General features: G+C 38.9%; 1 long non-coding RNA gene across 2 annotated transcripts in view; it reads left to right on the top strand.

Annotated features, from left to right (window-relative positions):
* The window catches only part of LOC108399267 (uncharacterized), an 89,013-nt gene that overhangs the window by 63,148 nt on the left and 3,515 nt on the right, over positions 1-22,350 (top strand). For both annotated transcript variants that reach the window (XR_001853614.3, XR_012121047.1), the window contains exon 4: positions 5,095-5,170. This is a non-coding gene — a long non-coding RNA (uncharacterized lncRNA). The remainder of the gene's footprint in view (positions 1-5,094; positions 5,171-22,350) is intronic.

Below are 22,350 nucleotides of genomic sequence, written 5' to 3'. Positions count from 1 at the left end.
AATCAGTAACTGCTTTTTTTGTGGGGGAAGGGGTCTTAGAGACATCTTACCAATATTGGCTGATTGGCAGGCCCAGATGAATGATCAATAAGGTAGAAACACTGTGATATGATAGAACACAAGCCCAGCAAAAATACCACTGAGCTTTTTGATCTTCATGAAATGCTTGGACAGCACATTTGAACCTTGTGTCTGTTTTTTGGCGCCCCATTGTTTAGCAGCCTCTGATTGCATTTACGAGAGTAGTATACAAGGTATAAAAATATCTTTATACAAAGGATCTCTCCCTACAGAGAAAACTGCATTCTCACCAATCTTTCTTAAAATGTCAAAGACCATGTAAAAATAACCTTATTCAGAGACATTCCCCACTTGAGCATATATGCCAGATGCCAGTGTTACAGAGTGGACCTCATATTTTGAGAGCATTCAGTCTTGGAAATTCTGACTTTCTTAAAAAAAAATCCTTCTGATCAGAAGAAGATAGTATTCTAATTGGTGACTTGCACATAAATTACTAGAAAATTATTGCTTCTACCAACCGGAAGGGTACCACATCCAATTCCCTATCTGTAAAGACTCACATAGTATTATAACACAATTTAGAGGGAAACCTCATTATCACATGATGTAAAGAGAAAGTTGTTTATATAGCTGCTATCCCTTTCTTAAAAGGAAAATAGTGTAATTATTCTGGCAAATGTTAGGGGTAAAACCATTGGTGATAATACATAGGTTCTAATTCTGGCTGTGAGAAATATGGTGCCCTGCAGATCACCAACGTACTTGCCTCTCTGAATTTGTTTACTCATTGGCAAAACTGATATAGTATCTGTCTCCTATGGTGGTGGTAACAATTAAGTGTTGGTATATATGAAATTATGTTGCACATTGCCTGGCAACTTCCATTAATTGAACCTGGACCACTGGTTCCTACCATCAGAGATTTCTATTGATAGAAACCTGTGGTGGGTTTCCAAATGTGAGCTCATGAAAAAATGTGAGAGAAAAAAAGCAGTTAATGATGATCATTTTAATATTATTATGAAAATAGTCTTGACTTCATGGTCTCCTGCAAGAGCTTCAGCTTCCCCTTTTCTAGGGTTCCCCACACCAATCTTTGATTGTCACTAGGCTAGGCAAAACATCTGAACCTGTTGGCCAGGGAGAAGCCCTAATAGAAGTGCTAAGAAGGAGACATAAGAAACAGGGAATTGAGTCCTTTTCTGTTGGGTATTTTTTATCAAAATCTCCAGGCAAAATGTATCATGGTGGGCAAATGCCAAGAGATTATTGCTAAGGAAAGACAAATTAAAATATGTGTTGATGATTCTTAGAGAGTTTAAATTAGTTGGCAGGTAAGCGTACATAGTTCCCCTCAAGCTCTAGCCCTTTATTTTTTCTTTTTAGCTTTATTTATCTTGCATATTTATTTATTTAAATTGACCTATCACTGATGCACAATGTGATGTTGGGTCAAATATACAACACAGTGATTCAATAGTTACCCACATTATTAAATCCTCACCCCCTCTAGTGAAGTTACTATCTATTAACATAGAAAGATGTTACAAAATCATTGACTATGTTCTCCATGCTGTACTACCATCCCTGTGACCAACTTATATTGTGATTATGAATTATTGTGTCTCTTTATCCCCCCAACCTGCTCCTTCCCCTCCCCCTTGGTAATCACTAGTCACTTCTCAGTGTCTATGAGTCTACTGCTGTTTTGTTCCTTCTGTTTTGCTTTGTTTTTATATTCCACAAATAAGTGAAATCATAGGGTATTTGTCTTTCTCCACCTGGCTTATTTCACTGAGCGTAATACCCTCTAGATATATCCATGTTGTTACAAATGGCATGATTTCTTTTCTTTTTATGGGGGAATAGTATTCCATTGTGTATATGTACCACATCTTCTTTATCCATTCATCTATTGATGGACACCTAGTTTGCTTCCTTGTCTTGGCTATTGCAAATAGTGCAGTGTTATTAATCATGTTTTTTTAAACCAATGTTCCTTTAAAATCGACCCCAGTTAATATTATTAATTTACTCTTGTACTTGTGATCTGAGACACTGTAGGTACAAGACATTTAATGAGAGGCAAGCTCTGTCCTAGAGGAATGAGCTGGCAGGGAGATATGTAGGAGGACTCAGGTGAGCAGAGATGAGAGTGGAAGCTGGAGCCCATGGGTGGGTATTGGAGGGGTAAAGTGATCAGAAGAGCCCAGCTAGCCCAAGGGGCAGGAACACAAAGCAGGGTGAAGAGAAGCAAAAGTCTCTCCTCACTTGTGTAATAAACCAGGAACAATTTGCAGGTTAGAAGGACTCATCATGAGAAAGCAAAAGTTTCTGTTATTGGGATGATGGTCAATACATATCTAAAATCTCTTTGTGCAGAAATCATTGTGTTGCAGGTGTCAGACTCTCAGTTCCTCCTAGAGTTGCAGTTGATGTATTCAAACATCTTTATTCTGAATGAAGTAAGCATGACTCTGGTGGAGATCCTGGGAAAATTTCAAACTCCAAAAGAATTTAGGGCAATATGCTCATGGAACATCTGTATTTCAATCATGAGAATTTAGAAGAAAAGCGATTTTTTTCAATCTGAACTATTTTACTAGGTCACAGAATGAAAATCAATGGAAGAATATTGGCCTGGTGTGTAATTTCACAGCATCACAAATTAAATTCAGTATTGTAGTTTCTTAATTTTTTAAGTACTGTTTGTACTCAGTATGGTAAATCCAAGTGTAAATTTAAAAAAGAAAAACTATTTTTATCATGTTATCATTCTAAGAAGAGAATAAAGTATATGAAGAGATCTTTATATTTGGGTATTGCTCGTATTTCGTTAAGTTTGATTTCTATCACTTTGCTCTTATGAAAGACCTGCATTAGCACCTGTTTTCACTAAGTGAAGGAAATCCAAAGATTGTCTTTTTTACAAAAAAAGGCAAAAAAAAATGCAACTTGCGTTTAGTGTTTGTTTGGCAGTGAGTCATTACAGAAGCAGTGCATTCCCGGAGCAGTGACAGTGCCCCCCACCCCACCCAGCCCCTCCCGCAAGAACCGGACTCAGCATTTCCGCATCAGCCACCATGGCTTTGAGAGTCTGTGATTTATCTTGGTTATTTTGTGCATTGGCTAGCATGAGGTGTCCTAACGTGTCAGAAAATCCTGAGACAGGTTGATTTTGGTTCTAGGAACCCTAAAAATTGCTTCCATATAAATGAGTGGGAACTGCTTCTGTGCTTTTTGCCGTTTCAGCTTAGGCAAGGTCTCATAGGAACGAGACTCTACTTCTGGATAGTGAGGGAAACTGGGAAGCCTGTATTACATTTTCATTCAAAACTATAATCATAATATTGCTTGCTCACAAGTTCACTTTTCTAGTGACTTTTAATGAGTTTTTTTCAATATGAGTATTGAAGTATTATTGAAACACTGCTTTTTGTGTGGTTTTTTTTGTTTTGCATGTAGTTATAATAGTTCTCCTACTCCTGTTGTTCTTTAAACAACAGTGCTTTCCAAAAATATGTTTTGTTAACATTCATTCTACAAGATGCTTGTGGGTATTTCTCAAAAGAAGTTTGTCCAAGAAGTTTAGAAAACCATGAGTACAACAAAGCAGATGCTTTATATAATACCTTCATAAGCCTTTGTTAGGAGAATGTTCATAAAACGTTTTTTAAGAAGGTTACTCAAAAGGAAATGCCTCCAAACTTATTTCGTTTGAAAAATCTTGATTTTGTGGTGTATTTATTAATATCTCTTAGAACTAGTTTTCTGAGCAAAGGGGCTTAAGAAATCCTGCTTTGCGCTAATGGACAAAAATGACTTGTTTATATTTAGTATCTTTGTGGGTTATATTTAGTATCTTCATGGGTTCTGACATTCTGAAGGAGCCTTCTTTAGGATTAAGGAGAATCAAAATGGGACAAATGGCAGACCTGTTACCTTGTGTTTTGTTGCTTTTCAAAATGAATATAGACATTAAAACCACAGTGAGATATCACCTCACACCAGTTAGGATGGCCAATATCCAAAAGACAAACAACAACACATGTTGGCGAGGTGGTGGAGAAAGGGAACCCTCCCACACTGCTGTTGGGAATGTAAATTAGTTCAACCACTGTGGGAAGCAGTATGGAGGTTCCTCAAAAAACTAAAAATAGAAATACCATTTGACCCAGGAATTCCAGTCCTAGGAATTTACCCTAAGAATGTAGCAGCCCAGTTTGAAAAAGATATATGCACCCCTATGTTTATCACAGCACTATTTACAATAGCCAAGAAATGGAAGCAACCTAAGTGTCCATCAGTAGATGAATGGATAAAGAAGATGTGGTACATATACACAATGGAATATTATTCAGCCATAAGAAGAAAACAAATCCTACCATTTGCAACAACATGGATGGAGCTAGAGGGTATTATGCTCAGTGAAATAAGCCAGGCAGAGAAACACAAGTACCAAATGATTTCACCGATCTGTGGAGTACAAAACAAAGAAAAAACTGAAGGAGCAAAACAGCAACAGACTCACAGAACCTAAGAATGGACTAACAGTTACCAAAGGGAAAGGGACTGGGGAGGATGGGTGGGAAGGGAGGGATAAAGTTGGGGTAGAAAGTGGGTATTACAGTTAGCATGTATAATATGTGGGGGGCACAGAGAGGGCTGTGCAACACAGAGAAGACAAGTAGTGATTCTATAGCATCTTACTACGCAGATGGACAGTGACTGTAATGGGGAATGTGAGGGGGACTTGGTGATGGGGGAGTCTAGTAAACATAATGTTCCTCATGTAATTGTAGATTAATGATACCAAAAAAAAAAAAAAAGAATATGGACAGAAGAGCTTAAGTTAGAATAACCAAGATCGGACACTGTCTTGGTAGAAATTTTATTCTTCCTGCTCTCCCACTCCCAGGGTGAAAAGGAATAGATAAGAGGGAGACTCTGCCTCTGAAAAAGAGGATGGTCTTATTGTGTGTGTATTTGTATGTATACATGCAGACAATAAAGTTTTGACTGTCTGTAGGTCAGCTGTCCATGGTCACTTTCTCGTTTGCTTTTGCTCAGGTTAATGCCCATGCCACACTGGCTGGCAGCGTCATCCATTTCTCACGTGAAGTGAGGAGCAGGGAGGAGTCATGCAGTAAGTCAATGGGATGGGGAGGCTGGCTGGTCCTCCCTTTTTCAGAAATGGAGCTTTGTTATTTTCTTTGAAGCATTTTGAATACCCAGAACTCGAACATATATACAGTTAAATACAAACCCAGAAACACTTTTTAAGGAGAAATATCTAGGATTGTTCTAATACCTTCATTTTCAACCATTATACTTCCATTCTCCTTTATTGACACAGATGCTCCAGAATGGGCTATACTTGGTTTGTGCATGTGTTCAAAAACCAAATCAACAATCCATTCAAAATGTAACTCTTCCATTTTAAATGGGCTTAACTAGAAAAGAATATATATTAAATATAAAAAGCACTGTAGTTTGTAATTTAGTTAAATCATTGTACCTTTTTATAGAATTCCCAACTGTTACATGACCTCAGTGCTCTCTGGATTCCTTCAGCCACTCCAAAAGGGCCTTAATTCTGTAACACACCTCAACAGCTGTATGAACCCTCTTGGTCTAAAGTATAAGAGAACACGATTCCAAGAAAAAATAGGGGTGTAGGAGAAGAGAGAAAGGCCAAAGTCTAAAATGCATTAACTGGTTCAGAAAATTGCCAGCACAAATGAGTTAGTATCTTCTTCCAACAGTGAGAGTGGTTTTTCTCTATTTATATTCCTGTATCCTTGTGTGTACAATGTAAGCTTTGTTACGCTGTGTCTGGCGGTGTTCTGCATCCCCTTGCAACAGGCTGTAATTGTAGCAAGTACGTAATGTACCTGGGGGTGAAAAGTTGCTGGAGTCTCCTTTCGGGCAGGATTCTAGCTGGCACAGCCATGATATTTCTCCCTCCCCGTCCTCTTCGGTTTAATGACAGTCTTATGTTTTATTTGTTTCCTCTGATCCGACATGTTTATGTGAGGGCCGTTCTAGAACACATAAAAGTCAGTTGCAGGGTGGTAATTATTGACCATGGTTTTACATAGCACCTCATGTGGTAAGAAGATAAATGTATAATCACCCAGTAATATGAAAAACTGAGACTGAAGGACCAAAGGACTTTGTCATTTTACTCCACCCTCTGTGAGTCAGTGAAATGGATTGAATTATAAACCAGAAACCAGCACTTCAGTTTGATGAAACTCCTGCTGAAGTGGAAAGTGTCACTACATGTTGGCAGTTTATAAAATGTGATGAGCTGCCCTAATCCATTGGAACTGACATGTCCATAATAATAGCAACATTCTTTGTAAATTAAATAGCTCTTAATTTTTTTAAAAACCTGTCAGGATATGCTTATGCAGTGATGCACATGTGATCATAGGCCATTTCCATTGTGTCAAATATGCAGAAAAATATAACCCATTTGGGAATATCTAAAATAGTGCCAGCACCTGGGAATCTAAGGAAACAGATAGAACCTGATCTAAAACTCTGGAGTGATTTTCCACATCTGAAAGAAGTCAGTCTGATGGTGATACATATCACAGGTCTTTGTGCATCAGACCCCCAAGTCAATCAGGGAATTCCCATTGAGTGCCCATGCTATTCCAGGCCTCGTGGAAATGTGGAGCATGGAGAGCGAGGGGTCTTACCTAGTCATTTCCCCTTCTCTGCTCCTCGTTTAACCCTCTTTAATCAGCAACAAGATGCTCTGGGTTCCTTCTTTACCCTCATGTGAGGTGGCCCCTGCTTCCAAGGAGATGACCTTCTCTGGGCCTTGTGCCTTCAATGAGGCTATCCCTGCGAAGGACACAGGAAAAGGTGTGGGTTATGTTGGTGGCTTAGCTAAAAACTAATGTATTTCTAGCATGGTGCTGCATTAACTTTTCTTTTCTTCTTGTAACCATCATGGACCTTAAGAGAAATTTCCTAGGATTAAATTACAGCATATTAACAATTCTTTTGCAAGGTTATTTAATGGCCTGATGATTGGAACAGATAGAGATTGTAACACAAAGTCACCCAAGACAGGCTTAAAATAATTTGATAATGTAGAGAGATTTTATGACATGTCTTACAGATAAACCACGGCCAGAGTCACCTTAAAGTAAGGCTGTATCTTTGATATATCTGCTTATAACCTTAGTAATGATGTGTCTGAAGCAGACAGGATATGGCAAACTGGGAAGCCAGGGGTATAATCAGGGTCTTATTATCAGCAGATCTTACTTAATGGAATGTTACCAAGGTACTTCTGAAAATTGCAAATATAGAGCTTGAAAAACCTGATGGTTGCTGTTTTGTCCATAATATTTGAAGTGAAAACAGCAAATGCACAGTGAAAATCAGTTATTGCATGTAGCTCTGCCCTGAATAAGGGTACCCAACAGAGAAGATAGTTGGGTGGGGGTAAAATCCAGGTTGCACCATGCTCCCTGGGCCATTCACCCTGAGATCAGCTACACATGCCCAGAGAGGGGGCCTTTTTCATATTTTCACAAAGGTGCTATATGGGGTGGCTCTGGCACTGGCACACTTGTATCCCCAAAGCAGATTTTTGAAAGCTGTGTCAGGCCCATGGAAAAGAAGACAGGCCTGACAGCTAAGATGCAGGAAAGGCTGTCTGACTGCTAGTGGCAGGGATTGATTCCAGCTAGGGTCGATGTTCTTTCTCCAAGCAAGCTGGGCACACTTCAGTGATTCCAAGTTACAGGCAAATCTGGGGGTTGTAGAGTGTTGTTACTCCACCCACCTCCTTTTCCTGGAGAATTGTCAAGAACCAAGATTTCCCCAGAGCTAGAATAATTACTGAACAGAGTCAGCCCTGCTGAGAAATTGCAGAGTAAATTTCCCCTGAAGGCTAGTCTCCTGCATCCTGCCACCTGAATTAGGGTTGTAGTTTAAAAGTCTGTTCCAAAAGGACTGCAAAAACATAGAGCTGAGACTTAGAGCTGCTCTCTCACAGTGCGAACACTTTAGCTCATAAGAAATCCAGGTTCCAGTGTTATCACACAACACTTCCATGAAATTAAGTTGGATCTCATTGACTTTGTGGAATGTTCCATGTCTTAATGCAGTCCTCTTTTGTATGTGTGTAATTTGAGAGTGTGACAGCTCAAGAATTACCACATTGCTCGCCTGTACATTTCCTAGCTCAGACACACACACACACCAACCACTGTCAGTACCAGTAAAATTAAATGAGAGAAGCTATCAGGAAATAGAGAAAGAGGCATACAATAGGGACTTTTTTTTTTTTTTTGAAGAGAATGAGACCAGGCAAATAGACTTTAAAATTCTGTTTCTATGACTGCACTACATTTATAAGCTGAAGGCATCAGTAGTTGACATTGCTCATAGAATCCAAGGGAAAATTCTGAAAAGGAAGTATCTATTCTCTTATTACCCAAATGTAAATTATATGTGCTCTTGAAGCATGCCCTTTATTTAATTTTAATGCATTTTAAATTTTAATATGGATTGCTCTACATGAATTACCCTCTTTGTTTTCAGCACCATTAGCACACAAAAATTGAGGAAGGGTTTCTATTTTCTGGCAATTCAAAGTATTTTATGAAGTGTTTCACATAATATTGCATCTTCCATACAGGAAGGACTCAATCTTTGTTGAAACAATTTCAGTGTGATATGTTAGCTATGACTAAAGCGAGTAGGTAATGACTTCCTATATTTCCAGCTTAAAAGGATTCTTCTATTGCCATTCACATTTTAAAAAATCTTTGGTTTTCAATAAAACAAGATATAGTTTTACTAGAAATGTTGGCTTCTCTCTCAAAGACTTATGCAATTGAAGAGATTCAAAGTTAATTGTTCTGAGCCAAATTATTTTCTCATCCTGTAAAGACATTCTGTAAGTCTGAATTCTTTTCCATTTGAATAAATCCAGTGATTGAAGAACCTACATTTGATGTATGGGTTATTTAAGTTAGTGGGCTAGAGGAGGAGACAAACGTATTTAAAAAATGGACAGTAAGACAAGAAAAGATTGGTTCATGTTTTGATGTCTTTCTGACTTTGTAAAGGAGAAAAGACAAGTATACTAATAACTGTGATGCAAGTTAGGATACAAAAAATGTCAGGAAATCGCCCCTAACATTGGGACAGAAGTTTGGAAGGCAAGGCCGGAGTAGGATGGAAGACACCATGGAGAAGGTCAAGAAGATGGTATGAACAAAGTCAGAGGGGTAGGGTGGCTTAGAGACATCGGGAGAACACAGCAGCCTCATTTGATCAGAGGAGAAGAGAACATAAAAGGGAACAGTTGGAAGAGCAGGCTGCAGGGCAGGTTGGAACCAGGTTGGACAAGGCCTTGAATCCTGTAGATAGGCCAGGGCAACCTGCTCTGTGTTGTGTAACCAGATGTGCGGTGGGAGGAAGGGCCGCTGATTTGCAGTGTTTGCTGAGTCCGTCCCCAGGTGAGGCCACTGTATGCGGAACGGGGAAGAGATGCTAACATTCAACTTTTGTGAGCTGGAATGAGACCTATGGTTAGGTGTCAGTTGGAGCTGTGAGAGGGGAGGCCACTGCAAAAGCAGAGTAGAAATAGAAAAAGAAAGGGAACAAACAAAAAGGCCAAGACACAGTGAAGCAATGGGGAGGCAGAGCCAGGAGAGGAGATAAACATAAGGAAACGGGAGCTCGAGATGAGCAAGTAGAAGCCAAAGGAGGAAAATGAATACCATGACTAAGAACTACTGCTGAGTTCAGCAATTAAAAGAAATTTGGGCATTTTAAGAGAACAGCTTTAGGAAATTGGTAGTGATAGAAGTCAGAAAATGAGGGATGAAGAATTGAGTCAGTGATCTATGGATTTATATTTATAAGGTCAAAGTCATACAGTTTCGCTATCTAAAGGAAAAACAGTAGAGAATTAAAATAAACATACAAATTAATTCAAAAAGCAAAGTTAAAAATTCTCCAACAAAGATTTTGGTGAATTCTCTGCCACTCAGCTGGTCTGAGATGCTTCAGTGACTTTCACCTCCATTTCTTGAATTTGCCCATTCCAGAGAGCTCCCTCAAGGCTTATCTGTGAGCAGTTAGACATGCTACCTGAGGCAATTTTTGTGTGTGTATTTAATCCCACATAGGAAAGGATTTTCAAGATGATAAAATTCAGAGAGTCCATGTAACTCTTTCAAGCTCCTTTGGTGCTACCCACATTTACCTGCCCACTTCTCCCATTACCCTCCTAAGCCTCTGACCACCGTCCATCTTTCTAAATGGTCAGAGCACAGGAACCCCAGTCTTCAACAAGAGCTCTCCCAGTGCTCTGGGCCACTGAGCTGTCATAGGCATCAGGCTTTAGGCCCCTTTACCCAGAGTGCCCATGAGGTTTATTTCATAAACCAAGACACTGGAGAGTGAAAGAGTACGTAATAGTGATTACACTGGCACTCTACACTGGCAACCACCTTTACCCACTGAGAAGAATTGCCAGATAAAATTCAGAACACCTAGTTTGAATTTTACAGGCAATGGATAGTTTTTTAGCTTAAGTAGGTCCTCTGCCATACTTGGGACTTATACTATAACTGGGTGTCTGTAGGTTTATTTGCCAAAGCAAACCCTCTCCCCTAACTCTTTACCCAATTACCCGAGCAACACACTATCTATACACAAAGCAGCAAAACTGTTCTGACCCCAAATTGGCTGCAAAATTTCTAAGACCTGGTGCAAAATGAAAATGGAGAGGAGGGGTCTCCTTGCTCAAAAATTATTACACACTTTAAAAAGATGACAGCAGGGAATTAAATTAAGTATGAGGCCCTTCTAATTGTGGGCCATGAGTGACTGCATAGATCATATGCCCATGAAGCTGGCCCTGTTCTTATCATTTGGTATGGTGTGTTTTGCTACAATGAAATCTGAAAATATTTCCTCTTACATGTAAAAAATAAACAGGTTTAAACTGTTTATTTTTTAATAAAATATGCTTTAAACTTGGCATTTTGGTGAAATATTCTGGGTGAAAATTGCATCTGGAATGGGCCTTGATTATAAAGTGCATGAGAGTAGAGAGCGATATCTGACATGCTCACCTAGTTCTTTGTATAGTGCCTGACACATACTTACTATGTAATCATTTAGCAATACACTGAATGAATGTCTTATAGCACACATATGGGGTACATTTACCTTGAGGTGGCATTACAATTAAGTAAAGGACGTATTTCAAGAGCAATTATAATTTCCATTTGAGTAATAATAGATCAAATGGCAAAAATGCACCATAATATGTGAATTGTATGCATTCATTATGCAGTGTGCATGTATGCATATTATGTAGTTTTATGTGTTCCTGGCTTCTTCAGTTGATGATTATATGATCCCATTTGCAGTGAATGCTCACATCTCAATGCTCTGAGCTCACCTACTGATGATAGGTATTTCCACAGGTTCCCTCCCTAAATATCTCTGGGAAATCTGAGGTGTGCTGTGTGTGAGACAAGTGTCCCCCCTGCCTCCTTGGTGTTAGACAAGTCTCTTGACCTCGGATCCCCAGGAGGGGGACACTTAGAGGCCACTGTTGGGTTTTTAATTGACCTAATTTCAATACTGTTGTGTCTCAGGAAATAGGGAGGCCCAAAGAGAGGGAGAGAGATGGGGGAACAGCCAGTGGGTGGAGCAGTCAGAGCACACACAGCAGTTACTGATTAAATTTACTGTCCTGTATTGGCACAGTTCATGGTGTCCCAAACAATTACAGAGGTAACATCAAAGACCACTGATCACAGATCACCACAGCAAATATAATAACAATTGAAAGTTTGAAATATTGGGAGAATTGCCAAAAAATGATACAGAGACACAAAATGAGCAAATGCTGTTGGAAAAATGGCATTGAGAGACTTGATGCAGGGTTACCACAAATCTTCGATTTAGAAAAAAACAGCATTTGCAAAGTGCAATCAACTGAAGCATAATAAAATGAGGTGTGACAGTGGTTATGAAGCCTGACTGCCTAGTACACACGAGGGACATGGAGGTGATGGTGGTGTCTGTTTTCTGATGTGGCAGTGACAGTGAAAGGAGTGCTTGGCTGGCATTTCAGGAGTATGAGCAAATGTCTCTGTTAAATATTTAACTTTGGGAGACTTCTTTTTTGTACCATGCTAATTGGCTCCTAATTTGTATCACATAATTTTTCCTTGATTTTTTACTAAGTAACTTTTTGTTTTTTAAACCTTTTCACAAAACAATCATCTCAGGGAAACCAAGTAGGCAGTGATCTCTTATTTCCTAATCCAGTCAAATCAGGGATTTACTCAGGAATCAACATCAGTGCAGGCATTCTGTCTTCTGAAATATGATTTATAAACTCTTCAAAAGCTATAAGCCTACTATAATGGATTGTTTCTCATTTATACAACTTCTTTAAAAATTTGTTTTTAACATTTCCTGGTGAATCATCACTGACTCAAGATGGCATGAAAATAACCCTTTTCTGAAATAAACACACAATATTGTTAATTCTGTATTGCATATTTTTAGTTTCCTTGGGTCTATATATTAAAAAATCTATATAGATAATTTACTATACATACAGTTTTCCTTTTTTAAAATATGGACTAAATCAAATGAGTGTAGTAATAAGTTATTAAATGCTGATCGACAATGTCAATGTTAAACAGTGATTTTCATGGTACACTAAGGTTTTCTGGTGAGAGAATGCTATGTAAGAAGTGACACAGATATCACAGAAAAGGGACATAGTGGATCTCTGGCAACTTGCTGCACTGATGGACAGTGACTGCATTGGGGTATGGGTGGGGACCTGATAATATGGGTAAATGTAGTAACCACATTGTTTTTTCATGTGAATCCTTCATAAGAATATATCAATCATACGTTAATAAAAAATTAAAAAAAAAACAGAAGTAACACAGAGCATAGCTGCTAATTTCCAAACTACATACACCTGAGCAATAGTGCATAAGGCCAACATAACTGATTACTTGTCAAGACTGCATCATGAATTTCAAATGCACCCTGAGTTGGACACCACACATTTGTCTTAGTGGAATGCTTCTTTTTCATTCTACCAAAAAAAAAAAAAAAGATTTTGGCATTCTCAAAGTTTGAGGTCACAGGATATGGTGAAAATAACATTGGTTTGGGAGTTGGTAGCCTGAGCAATAATCTCTAGCAACTACTAACTGTGTGAACTTGGGCACATTACTCATTTCCATGAATCTCAGTTTATGAATTTTTAAACTCAGAGGTCTTAAGGACTGAAAGAGCTAATGCGAGACTCGTGGCTCTAGGAATGAAACGTGCTGATGACTGAGTAACCAACTTCTCTTCAAATTTGTTTCAAAAAGTTTATTTCCTGTAAATGTTACCCCACCCTTCTTCATGGCTGTCAATTGTCCTGGCCTCTTGTTATTCCTTCCCAGATAAGCCCATAAACTGTGGGGCCAGCTCAGGAATACAAATAGAGGCCCATATACCATATGTCTAAATATTTACAAGCTATAAATCCAGCTAACACGCTGCTAAATTAAATATATGCTGTCTTCCAACTTGATTAATTTACAGTCACAGTGGCCTGGAAGGCTAGTTTGAGTTTAGAATTCCCAGACTCTTTGGCTGATGTGATGAAGTGAGCAGAGTGGGCCCCAGCCTTTGGCCATTGGTCTGTCAGCTTTTTCCTCCGACCCCCAGGTCCCACCAACTTTATGAGGATTCTTATGCATACCTGTATGGATACCTCAGCTTCCCTATCCAAGCTTCTTCCACACTCCCCATGAGCACTTCTGGACCACAAGTTGGGCTCACTGCCATTTACATCAGAGGGCGGATACTCCTACCTCAGGAGAATAGACCATATCAAGGACCACCTAGGTCCTGAGTGCAGATTTAGGGCCATGAGGGCAGCAAATTCTAGGATCCCAGATACCCAGAGCATGGTCTAGCTGTGGGGATAGGGGTAGGACAAACACCCTGTGGACATACATGGCTGGTTTTGTGGGCTTTTCATTCCATGGCAAAGGCAAAGGTTATGAGAGAGCCAAGGCAGGGTCCTCAGAAGCAGAGCCCGGGGCTGACACAGTCTTCTCCAGATCTAAAGGTAATACTTTCCAGTCTTTATGGAGAAAGACTTTGATGCGGTATTTTCCAAAATGAGTTATTAGGTATTACCAGCCTTTAATATGGTAATGTATATTATGAATCTCCAGGATCTCTGACCATGGAACACGTGTGTATGTGTGTGTGTGTGTGTGTGTGTGTATGTGCATGTGTTGAACACCTCTGTAGGACAGGGTTTAGAAAAACCTGTTCTAATCCTAATGTCATGTAGTGTTTATTCCACTCCCTCCACCTGCCTCTTAAATGTAGTGGATTCTACCTTCACCTCCTTTTAGTTTCTTGTTTCGTATTTTTGCTGCATGATTTTATCCATATCTGTGGCTTTAATCACTGACTATATTCTAATAATTCCAAACACTGTGCCTCTCACCTCTCTCCTGAACTCCATACTTACTACTGAACAGCTCTCCCTGGATACACAAATTCCACGTGTTGACACCTCAACTCATCATCTCCCTCCAGTCCTGCGTGTCCCAACCTGCTTCTTTAGTGAGTTCCTTTTCTCAGTAAGACCTTCATATTCTAACACTGTTCCAGTTGCCCTGGCCAGAATTCCAGAGTCATCTTTGATTCTTTTCTTGACCTCACCTCCTCCTCAATTTATCTTCAAATTTTGTTGATTGTCTCCTTGATATATCTCCAGTCTCTCAGATCTGCTCTTTCACAAGGCTCTTATCATTTCTTGCCTAGATTTCTGCAGTTTCCCAGGTCCCCAATCCTTTTGCTTTGCGATGAGAGTATTCCTTTATAAATGCCAAGCAGTTACAAAAGACAAGAAGCCTTTTACATGTTGGTATGGAAAAAAATCTCTGAGATATAGTACTACATTTTTTAAAAAGGCGCAGAACCAGACATAGATGTTAAACTTTATGTAAGAAAGGAGAAAAATAAAATACATATTTATATTTATTTAAAATTTTCAGCAATTTAGAAAAGTGGCCATCTGTTGGATAGGGGCATTTGAGATGGATGTTTTGGGGTGGGGATGGATTATGAGACAATTCATTGCAGATATTTTGATGGTTTTGATTTTTGAAACTGTAAATGCACTAAATAGAAAAATTAAAATTAAAAAATTACTCAAAAATGTAAAAATATTACAAACTATTTTATGTATTTCTGTGTAATTTTATATAATATAGCACATAATACATAAAAATGAGAAAAATTAAAGGGAAAGCTAAAAAAATGATATAACGAATGATGCCATTGCTCTGCTTAAAATATTTCTCGGGTCTACTGTTATACCTTCAGTACTAAGAAAAGACCATTTAGAATGGCATGGAAATCTCTTCAGGATATGGACTTTGTCTATTTCGTAGCCATATGGTAATACTATGGCCATATGGAATGCTGTGATCATTCACATCGTATATCACAGTGTCTCATGTCCACAGGTTTCCATTATTTGGAGTCCTACCCCATCCGACTTGGTCTGCCTGTCATCCCAACTCAGCCTTCAGGACTTAGCTTGGATATCACCTCTTTCCCTTAAACTGAATTAAGTTCTCTGTCCTGCTTTATCACTCTGTACCTTTCTTCCTTACTGTACTCACCTCTCTGTGTGGTATTTGCTCATATGATTCTTGCTGTAGGCTGTGCATACCTTAAAGATGAAGATTATCTTGTAGTCATCTCTGTATCTGAAGCACAGAATGTAGGGCCTGGTTTAGGTCTTGTTCAATATATCTACACATGGAAAATGAAGGAAAGGCTAAAGGAGTGAGTGAGTGAATGAATGGGGGAAGAGTATTTGCAGTGCATTCATCTCTCCTGCAGGACCCTGCTGCGGACCCAGACGGAGCACGTGAGATGATGTGGTTTGCACCTAACTGTTCAGTGCTCTTCACTTACGGAGTCTGGATTTTGGTACAGCTTCCACATCTGATTCACGTTGTTGCCAATTCCTCATACCCAGATCAGAATTATCCTCTGCAAATTAGCTCCACGTGTTTTTGGCCTGACCTGAATAGTTTATATTTTCATTTCAGTTCAGCTTTCTGAGAAAGGGTCAATTTCCCTAATTATCTTTCCAAATTTTCCCTGAAGTGATTGTCGTTGAGGGAGTTTACAAAATTCCCATCTCCACATTAGGAGCTTTAGCCATGGAATAAGAAGATAGAATAAAGGAAAAAAATAATGTGGGCTTTTTTCTTTATACATAATGCTTATGTTTAATGATCAAACACAGTATTTCATTCTCTGTATAAAACTGCCAAAGAGGAGGGCAGTTTGATGTTCTGGGAATTGAGATTTAAATTATTCCATAGGTCACAAAACAAATATCCTCCTAAAATAAGCAATTTCTTTTTTAAGTTTTGAGAGTGCATTTGAATTTCTTTTGGATGAATTTCCATGAAAAGACATCCTCTCTCCAAATAATGCCAAAAAAAAATGAATTGTGATTAGCAGAATTTAAAGTAAAAGAGATCAATACCTAACCATTTCCACCATGTTCTAAGAACCTGGATTCACAGCTGGTGGCAAACTGGTCTGGAGCTCTGGGCAGTGGGGCCCCCTCATCTGCTTCCCAGCCAGCAGCTTGCGGAGCCAGGTGGCCCCCAGGGCTCAGGAGAGGTGGCTGCTGCTCGTGGGTGTGGTGCAAAGGGTCCAAGGGACCGAACGCCAGGCCATGGGCCTCCTTTTCCAACTGTCTTGTTTTATTGGGTAAAATTTCCTACTTTGATGTTATTCCACTTATTTGAGCTCTGGGCCTAACAATACCACAAGTTCATAAAGATTTTAATATTAAATCTATTTAATATTAAATCTATTCGTGGACTACAATGAGGAAATCATTCTCTTGGACCAAACTCTGGAACACAGCTGCTTGCTTTTTGCATTTCAGTCAAAATCTCATGCTCTGCTTACCACTGCTCTGTTGAGACGTGAAGATATTAGGCCATATTTTCAGAAATGTTTACAACTGAGTTAGAGAACATGCACTCTGAAAGGTGTGTTAGTATAGGATTTCCAACCTGTGACTGAAGTAACCAAAAATTCAATAACTTGTCCAAAGCCACTAAGTGAATCTTTATCACTGTTAAACCTTAGAGTTTTGGACTGAGATTTGTGTGCTCATTAATGGGGTATATAAGCTCAAACAGATTTTTCTTTCTCTCTCTTCACACACACACACACACACACACACATTATGTTGTACACAATAAGGACACACTTATTATAAGCTGAACTAAAAATGCTAACTTTATATTTTTAAATGTCAAAGTACCCAGGAATGTAAAATTCACAGAGCATTTAAGACTATTTTTCTAAAGATTAAAGGGTAATTTTAATGGTGATGTCAGTATCCATAAAAGATATCAGATAAACTGATAAAATAACCCATTTCCTCCATTTATCAACAGAATGGTTATTCAGGTCCTGCTACTACATTTTTTTCTGGTAAAATCAAGGGTACTTGAGACATTTTGGTACCCTCTGTGTAGAAGATTGTGTTTTAGTAAAGTGCATCTTTTGAGGAGAATTGGACTAAGAAATTAATGTACTTTGAGTAGAATTTTTAACTAGATCCTCCCTGGGCACAGAAGCTGAGATGACTGTTACAACAGTAGCTTTATATGACAAGCCTATTTGTTCATCTTTTATACTTTGCCAACTTCATCCCTCTGATTTCAAATCCTTGGGCTGGCACTGGGGTACACCTGTCTGTGTGATTTGGCTGGATGTATTTGTTCTGTGTTTCAGTAAAGTTGGTCTATTATTAATCGTGGATTTCAATCAGCCATTTATTAATAATTCTTCCAGTGGCTCATTATAAGCCTCATCTGTAATACTACTTTAGGCCATTTCTTGAGTGGAATGGACCCATGGGACAACATTCGTTAGGTACTCTCTGGCAACATCTGACCAGCTTGGGCTCCCAGTCCTTGGGTGTGATATTGCTGCTACAGGCCAAGATAACATGGATTGGAAGAGGTATAAATCTGACAGCCAGAAGTCAAGAGAAGGGAAATGAACATACATAATAGGTTTGTTTTGAGTGAAGACAGGAATAGTCATAATGAGCCCCAAAAAGGACATTTACTTAGAAGCAGATTCGAAACCTGACATGTGAGGAGAGTTCTAGAGTTAAATATAACTCCACTGCATTATCCAAGTGTCGATTTATGAGTCAGTTTTGAGAGTTAAATGAAAAGCTTTTCATAAAACAGTTATTAGAATATAGAATGATTAGTGTTCTCTATGCATTCCACTGAATTATTTAGTTTGCATGCTGTGGTTCAGCAGCATTCTTATACATAAATACAGAGCAAGCATCTGTCTAAGCACATTATTGATGCTTTAGCCTAGAATTTGCTAGTTCTGTTAATATCCCAAACCTTTCTTTTCAAACTTACAATTATGGGGCAAGCTTGCACTGAAGCTAAAAATGCATCTCTGAGGGGTAAGATATTAAAAAGACATGGCACTGCTTCACATGATGTGAAAAGCTTCAATTCAGGGCTGAAGACAAGAAGCAATGGGGGGAATTTTGGGGTAACAAAAAAAATCAAGCCGTGAAGAAATATAAGGTAGCCTTCTCCTAGTGACTGCCACCATTAACATTGGTCAACCCAGATCTCAAGCATTCTCCTAGAATAAGAAGGACTGCCAATGCTCTTTATAAATGGGCATCTTGCAGAGAGGAGAGCTCACTTGGAATTATGAACACCAACCAACTTTTTGGTGGGCAGCCAAAAGCCTTCTTGTTGGAAATGCCCATGTCTTTCCCAAACCATTTGGCTCACCTCCTGACATAATTGCATCTGAAAGAGAAATATTTAAATGGTCTGGAGTGAGGGTAATGGAAGGATTTCAATTACCAAGTGCATACTAGATTACTTTAAGTGGCATAAATCGGTCGTAAGGCAGACTCACGGATCAGGCCCAGCACAGCTTTCCAGTGTAATATGCACCTACCCTCTCTGAAGGTAACGCCGTGTGCTCTTAGGTAATGTAAAACAAAGCTTAGGAGTCAAGATGTCATTTGAGCAGAAATCTATTGGGAAATACAAATCATAATTTCAAATGTGGAATAAGGCCAAAACGATTGAGCATGCTGAAATAATGGTCAAGGGGCTTTAGGTAAGTTTGAAATGATATAAATGATTTTAAAAATTCATGTAAATACATACTGAGGAATATCTGGAGGCACCAATAAAAAGCAGTTCCAAAGTTTTAGAGCAAAACTTAGTATCTTGAATATCCAGCCAATAAAAAAAATCAGTAACTTTGCATTTAAACACCTAAGCAAAATAGACTAGACCTTAGCAATAAACGTAGATCCATGTTTTACTTCATGCCACTGGCTATGTATGAGCAAAGCCTGCTGAGTGAGTGCTGAGGGATGTGCTTAGACCCGTTTCCCGTCACAGAGGTAACCGAGCTGTGTGGATGGAGCAGTGCAGTTCTCATTGACGGGACTGACTGTTTTCGGTTCTTTGCCTTTCTTCCCTCCTCGCTTTCTTCTCACACAGATCCTGTCCTGTGAAACCTCCTCCTCCCTGTCTAAAGCCCTACCTCTGTTCCAAGGCTGGTTTCCTCTAGGAAAGCATCACATGTGTTTTGCCTACCTGCCAAGGCCCATCTGACTGCAGTGGCATCTTTCAAACTCTTCCTCATTTCCTCTTTCAAGTCAACTCAGGTTCTACCTACTAAGCTTCTTTGCTGCTTGGTCAAGTCAGTCGTTACACCATATGCATTTCATATGCGATGTTCTGAAAAGGGGGTATTGAGACAAGCCTCAAAACAGCCTATACCTGGAAATAACCATAACTAAAATAATATGATTAATAGACAAAAAATAATATGATTAATAAGATTAATAAGAAAGAGGCCAGAAAGGGAATCTAATGAATTTTGAAGTATTATTATATAGCTAACATTTACTAATCACTTGCTGTGTGCTGGATGCTGAACTGACTCATTTCATTGTCACAGTGAAGCTGGTGAGCATGCTATTAGAAGATAAAGAAGCTGAAAGTTAGGGTACCTTTTCTGAGGTCAGCTAGAGCTGGAGCTACCATTAAATTCAGGCCATTGGTCTTCAAAGCCGTATCTTAACCTTTACACTCTACTGCCTCTGAAAAATGAAGTTTAATGAAGCAGTTGGGAAAGTAATCATTAACTAATAAGTATTTGGGATATAATTAGCCTTATGATATTTTATACCATAAGCCCAAGTGAACCAGGGAAAGTGTTACATACTTTTTAAGCTGTGGAAAACCACTAGAAATGACAGTGTAACATTTATCTCAATTCTGTAGGAATGATAATTTTCTAATTATTGAAAATACAAAATACTGAGACAAAGTCACACATTTGTCTACAATTTATTACATATTATAGTATTGACTTTAAAATTCATTCCAATTAAAAGCAATAGGATAAAACTTTAAAAGCCAACAGAACAAGAAAATATTGGGGATAAATTTGATTAACAGAATTCATACCTCCAGTGTATAAAGAACTTCAATATTTATTAAAATATCAAGATCTCAAAGAGCTAAACTGGCAAAGATGATTTGCACAAGAGGAAATACAATTAACAGTGAATAAATTTGTACTGAACAGCCACAGAGTGTTAAAATTAGTTATGTAAACTAATCACAATATAAAAAGGATATAAGAAAATAAAATATGCTGCAGACCTGTTAGAATGATAAAGAGATTTGAAAGCATTTCGAATGAGGACTGGTGAGCAGAAAGGCTACCAGGGAAAGACAAGTTGGGGGCTTTTGGAAAATAGCAGGAGACGATTCTGAGCATGACTGTTGGGCCACCACTTTTGGCTCACAGGGACCTGAGCTTTTGGAGAATCTTTGAAGAATTTATTCTAGAAGATTCACTCTAAAATACAAGATACTGCAAACAGGAGAAAACTAGAGATGCAGGACAGGCACTCAATATTTGGAAAAAGAATCACGTTAGTGTCATGTAAACCAAGGGAGAAGTGAAGAGAGAGAGCTATGAAACACTGCCAACATATCAAAGCTGTAGGATGGAGAACAGATCTATAGATTCAGTGACTTTTTAAAAAGAGAAAAAAGCAGATCCTGAGCTTAGAGGAAGGCTCAGAAAGCAGGTTGTAGCTTATGGCAGTGGTTATCAAATTTTAACGTGCATCAAAATCAACTTTGAGCTTGTTAACGCATAGCTGGGCTCCACTCCTGAGCTTCCCATTCATTAGTTTTGGAGTGGGGCCCAATGCCAGCATTTCTCAGAGCTCTCAGGTAATGTGGGTGCCACTGGTCTGGGCCCCACACTGTGAGAATCACCAGCTTATGGAAGTCACCTGCAGACATACAGCTGAAGATAAGTACAGTGAGACCAACAATGGATAAAAGGAGGAATGGAGGGAGAGGAGGCAGGGAGAAGAGACAGAAAAAGATGGGGAAAGACAAAGAGCAAAGCAGTATTTGAGAAGGCTGCAATGAAAATGGAGATTTTCTTCTCACCAGAAAATATCTGACTCAGGCAATGGAGTGGGGCTAGAGAGAGCAGACTGACAACACTCAGTTTATGCCTCACCTTCCCTCCCAGCTAATGATTTTGAATGACTAATCATGTACTACAGCCCAATGCCCTATGGTCCCCTGCACCCCAGCCTTCACCTCTTAACTAGCTCACATTCCTTAACTCTCCAAATTCTGCCTCCTATATTCACCTTGCTCCTGAAATTCTCTTTTTAAAAAGTCACTGAATCTATAGATCTGTTCTCCATCCTACAGCTTTGATATGTTGGCAGTGTTTCATAGCTCTCTCTCTTCACTTCTCCCTTGGTTTACATGACACTAACGTGATTCTTTTTCCAAATATTGAGTGCCTGTCCTGCATCTCTAGTTTTCTCCTGTTTGCAGTATCTTGTATTTTAGAGTGAATCTTCTAGAATAAATTCTTCAAAGATTCTCCAAAATTCCTTTCTTGTGTCAGAGGAGATATATGTGTTTTGCCCAATTTGGTATATGAAGATAGTAACACTCAGTGTTTGTAATTTAGTAGATATGTATTGGGTATCTAATGGCATGTCATGCACTGGAGACACTGCAGTAGGCAAGCTTGGTAAAGCCTTTGTACTTACATTCTAGTGGTGAAGATATAGGCAATAAACTGATTTACACATAATATATGAGAAAAATTATATTCTAAAAA

Source organism: Manis javanica, chromosome 9 (assembly GCF_040802235.1).
Source record: "Manis javanica isolate MJ-LG chromosome 9, MJ_LKY, whole genome shotgun sequence".
Classification (NCBI taxonomy): domain Eukaryota; kingdom Metazoa; phylum Chordata; class Mammalia; order Pholidota; family Manidae; genus Manis; species Manis javanica.
Note: the sequence above shows the minus strand (reverse complement) of the source record. Positions and strands in the feature narration are given on the sequence as shown.